The sequence below is a fragment of the Papilio machaon genome, chromosome 22, assembly GCF_912999745.1.
Source record: "Papilio machaon chromosome 22, ilPapMach1.1, whole genome shotgun sequence".
Lineage (NCBI taxonomy): Eukaryota > Metazoa > Arthropoda > Insecta > Lepidoptera > Papilionidae > Papilio > Papilio machaon.
Genome location: NC_060007.1, coordinates 1,330,909 through 1,336,908, shown reverse-complemented (window position 1 = coordinate 1,336,908; position 6,000 = coordinate 1,330,909).

Genomic DNA, 6,000 nt, shown 5'->3' with positions numbered 1-6,000 from the left:
GATAATTTTAACCTTCGTTCATTTTGCGTACACCAAATTATCACAAGTTGCCGGCATCAGTTCCGTTTAGTTATAACGTGGTTTACTTCATGAACCTTGTACATAAATACCATGTATTGAATGTAATCAAGCGCTGATTGATTTTATATACAAATCTAAGACATTTATGAATTAAAACTGGTTCTTATCTTCACAATGATCCTTAACGATGCTTTCTACAATATGCATTCATCCACGAATTGCATCCAGCGAGTTTCTGACATCCTCACGAGGTTATCGTTCTATCAAACTGTTCAGTGAAGCTTGGATTAAATTTCTATTTATAATAATTTAACAAACTATCCTTGGAAATTGAAACTGCAATGCTGTTTGTTACTCGGACCGGTTAATGTTCAATGCCCTTTATAAATATTGATTAATGAAAAAATATTATAGAGAGTGAGCGATACGGATTGTGATACATGGTTATACACTGAAGTGTTGAACTCGGTGCAAAAGTGAAATGAACATAGGTAAAAGGGTACGAACAGTCTCATTATAACACTTGTCAAGCAAACGTCTTCCGATAAAAAGGACCTTTGAATGTTTATTCTCAGTTGAAACAAATTTTCTTTAAAAAAAAAACAATTGCTAAAAGACTTTAGTATATTTTTGCTTTCGGTTGATATGTTGACATTAATATTCTACCAAAATTTCAAAGTGAAACTTTAAATAGATCTTTGTGTCACTTCCTTGATTATTTTAGAGGAGAACTATCCTTGTTGCGACATTTTCCTATTATAACGTGGCTTAAAACAAAACAACGAGAACACAAAATGGCGACCTGTTACTGATAACTCTTTTCGCGCCTTTATCATTAATCCTTATAATTACTGCGTAATTTAAAACGTAAATATCGATTGATTGTAACAACATAAAGTAATAAAGATAATTTTTTATTTAAAATTTCAGTGATAAAACTAAAAAGTTTCCACTGGTGATAACTATAAAAACGTACGACACTTGACGCGTGTGACGACGCCATTTTGTAATGTCATTGTGGACGAATGACGTACTGTCTACGTATTCTTTATTTGAAAAAAAAATTTTTTTAAACATGAAAATATAGTGGAATGAAAAAATATCAATTTGTTCCAATTTTAAAATTAATGACTTACCTACTCGTAAATCAAAAACACCACCTTATATCCATCACTCATTCTCTAGTTCATCCATACAAATACATTGTAAGAAATCAACAAACACATGTTGATTTCCTACAGACAATTAAGTATTTTCAATATTTTTATTAGGTACTAGTAGTTAGCCGCGACTTCATCTGTACAGAAAAAAAATTTAGTAATATAGCCATGTCTCCGGGGATAGAGTAGCCTCACAACAGTGAAAGAAATTTCCAAATCGGTTCAGTTTCGGAACTTATTCTCTTTAAAATATTAGTAAAGAAGAATCTTTAAGATTTCAATTTAAAATATTAGAAAAACAACGTTATAAGTAAACATTAAAATTATCGTCATACATATGTAATTTCATACTTTGAACAACTGGTGAATCAATGTAATTGTGTAACTTTGAATTATTTCGCAATTAACTTATGAAATTTATAATAACTTGTTTCAACTCAAAGCTATTAAATAATAACATACATGTTGATATAAAGTCTATTTCTGTGACACGCAAATTGCTACGAATAACGTTGATTTTTTTTACATTTACGTTCGTTAAATAGTGAGGTAAATATTGTTAAAAACGACACTCACGAGCTCAAGTACTATCTGTTTTTTTTTATTTTATTGTTATTGTTTGCAATTTTAAGTTAAGTTACTAGGGTCAGTAAGTACACACCACACAAAAGACAAGTGTGAAATTCCGCGTTTATTCCCTTGATTGTGGTACCAGAGGATTAATTTTAGTCCTCTTTCCTTTCCCACACTTTTTTATGAGGTGATGCGAAGGGTTGTTGGATTTGTCGTAGGAGGGAATTTTAAGGGAAAATATCTCTTTATGTGTCTTCCTCTGTCCAACGCATCTACAAATGCAGCTGACTATAAGCAAGGGTCACTTCGCAAATTTGGCAAATTCAAGTGGCCAGTTGCATGTTTGATACCTTTTATTATTTAAAAAAAAAAAAACTTTACTCTCTTGGCATATTGAACCAAGAATAAACAAATGAAGAAAGTCATATGTCTATACTGTCATTAGCACATAATATAACTAGAAATTTCAAGTATTTTTAATTTAAAAGACAAACAAAATTGACACGTAATAGACTCATGCATCTTACGTACTTAATATAAATTGTTATTGTACATTTACGAAGTGAATTAACAGAACACGCAAACATGTGCTTATCTGTTATCAATTTACCTCTGTTAACTGATAAGACGTGAGTGTTGTGTTAGCAACGCAACCTATTTTGGGACTATAGTGGTGTGACGTCACACGATGAGTTCCAAAGATTGATGAACGATTTATATTTCGTGAATTAGTTCACGACCGTTCATTGACCACTCACATAAATATAAAGTTAAAATATAGAAAACATCATGATGCAATCTGCACTATCTGCAAAGAAATTCAATGATATGTGTGAAGTCAACCCGCACTTGGCCAGCGTGGTTGACTATGGCCTAGTCATCCCTAACTTAGGGTAGGCTCCGAGCCCCTCAGTGGGTACGTATTGTGAGGTGATGATGATGAAAAAATAGAAACGCAATTAAACTTAACAGTACTTCGTTGAGGGTAAGGGTTTTTCTCAATTTATTTAGTTTAAATATTTTTTCTCTTGAGTTACTTTTTACTGCTCAATCTAGCTGTCCCTGCGACTCCATCTGCGCGGGATTAATAAAAATTAATAAGTAGCCTATGTGTTCTTACAGACTATTTACTATCTGTACCGAATTTCATCAAAATCTGTTGAGCCGTTTCGGTAGATTTTTATAATAGTAATATGAAATAAATACACAGATATAATCCTAGAAATATTAAAAATATCCTAGAACTTTGTAAAGTTGCGTAAGTTAATCCATTTACTTGGAAAAAGTAAATAACGCGTCAGTACTCCAACTTAATTCCAGACCCGAGTGGAAGTTATTCGTCTCTGCAATTGATTACGTCGTCTTACTGAGGATTTTTTTTTAAATTTTATATCAGAATTGCGGAAAATGGATTTATTCTGAAATAATATAGAAATAAAATAAGTAATAAACAAATAAAATATATAGTAGACGGGGAAATAATAAAACAGGATACAAATAAAAAAAACAAAAAAGCGATTTAAGTTAAAAACATTTGCAAGGTGAAGTATCTATAAGATAAAATAACCAATCTTTCGCAAAAATCCCTCACAGATTAATATTCACATACTTACGAGTACAAATATTAAATCTCTCGTACTTGTACTCTAAGATTAAACAATACTTAGCATTTAATATAAATGTAACAAAACGCAGTAAAATCGATATCTATAATGAGCTCGTTGACCTAGAAACCAAGTGTGCAGGGCACGAGCCGGTCACGAGCCTTATCATAGTTACTATCTCTCAATACTATATCTGTATATAAACAAATAATATGTACATTATAAAAGTAAAATATATAAACATAGTATGAAACAATTGATATTTTCACTACATTAATTGCCACTGTAATGGTAAGGAACGGTTTAATTTGTACATTTATTTATTTTGGAAAACAGTGTTAAGAAAAGTCAGCAGCCGTTGCGTTTACCGGAGTTTAGGGGAAAATGTTTTCGATAAAATTGAAGACAGATGAATTCTTATAGTTTCTTAAAGTATTTTAACAATAATATAGTTATTACTATATTGTCCGTTAAGGAGTTAACAAGCAAATTAATTTAACCAACCAAGACAAGCTTTTACCATTAAATATGTTTATAACATGTTTCTGATAAGAAACGAGAAGCACACTTCGAGAGAGTTCTGAGCAGTGGTTTTATTTTTAGTAACAACATGAATTGTGTTGATAAAAGGCATTGAATATCAACTAGTTGCTTGATCTATACCTTATTTGGTTGTACCTTGTTGCTTTCTGATTCTTCTGTATAAAACGATGGAAGTTTTTGTTGTCTGTGCTCATGTATTTACATCCATATTGGAATGGTTTTGACATACATTTTGTTAAAATACGTGAAACTTAACAGAGATGTTTTAATAGACCCAAATTTTAATAAATTCTTTTTATTAGTTTGCCAGATTTTATATATATTGAAACGTTAAAAACTATTGTTGGATATAGATTAGATCTGTCTGTTTGTGCTTTAATAACAACGAAATACAAATATAATAATACATTTTTAATGTCGTAATTTCAAAATAAATATCCAGACAGAAAATCGACCTTGTTATTTTTATAATCTTTGTACACTAGATCTTTAATTTTCTAGAATTATACTAAAAAATGTCACAAATAACATAACAAAATGTAATTTTAATGAACAATATGTTATTGTACGTGACTGGATAAGTAAATGTATTGAGATATGGAAACACATTTGATAATTACAGTGAGAGTGGTGTCCGATAATTGCTTAGACCACATACATTGAGGCACGTATTAAATATACTACTAAAATACCTTCAATATCAATACATAAAGAAAATTATAAGCAAAGATATTTTGCAAAATCAAAACGTACATTTTTACATTGGGTTTTAAAAACCAGGGTCTTGTTTTCTTTGTCAAATTACCTAAAGTTCTCAACCTAAATCTCTTATTTTGTTTAATAAGTAAATTAAAAATTGTCTCCTTTAAAAGTTAATCCCATTGATGTCGGTCTAATTTTTACTATCTTGTCAGACCCGACTTCAATTGCGGCGATACGATTATGCCAGCTCGTCTATTAAAAGATAAAGAAAGGTACTATAGGATTGACATGTCCTAAAAGGACGAAAATCCTAAAAAAAAACAGATAAAAAAACTGTCTCCTTCTGTGTCATCCATTTGCGAAAACATAATTATATAAACATTAGTTTATACGTTTTGTAAACTTTGGTTATCACCTCCCATATAAGGATAAGTTTACTTAAGAGATTAAACTTTCGTGTCTGGTTTAACATGGACTTAAACTTAAGTCTGCCTTAACTTCAACCGATTAAACTTTTTTCTCGTGTAGATTGTGCCATAATATGAAAGTTAAACGTTCAATACTTTCGTTTTTACACGCGCAGTGTGTCATCACATGAAGTTACATCACACCTTTGACTTTTAAGAGACAAGACCTGTCAAGCACGTGCATTCTGTAAAGGCTTGTATGCGTAAATTTTTAAGTCGATATGCTTTTATAAAGTGTCCTCTTTACCTTCATCTCAAATCAAATGTGACACAATTTATTTGGTACAATACAGTCTAAGGCCAAGACAATGTATACAAATGCCTAATCCATTTCTTTATATTCAAGGTATCAGACGATGATTGCATTGACAGTTAATACAACTCTATGAAGTCACGAACAACAATAACAATAAACATTTTATAGCTTAGAGTGTAATGAACTACTTTTTTAAAGTAGTAATATTTATTACAACTTTAACTATAGATAGAGTCATCATCAGCTCACTATAAGTCCTCACTGAGGGGCTCGATACCCACCCTAAGTTATGGTTGACTATGGATAGAGTAAAAGAGAAATAAAAACTTTAGAGGTGTCAAGGGACACCCGGATGGAACGAAGTTCCTTTCGATTAATTAGTGAAGGAACCAATGTTTATTCTATAAATAAAAAACTTAAGTCTTCACAAGAAGTACATTTTATTTCTATGAATTTTCGTTATATATTGTCACGTCGTTGCCATGGTGAAGTAGCGCTCATTCGTCTATAGCAAAAAGTGTCGTGACAACTTTTCGTAAGAATTTTTTCCGTCTAGCCCCCTTTCACAACGCGCGATAAGGAACTTCGTTCCAAAAAATAAATTGCCTTATCAAACTTTAAGGCGTAAAAACCCCTATTTACCAGTTACAGTACAGGCGATATTATCATTTTAT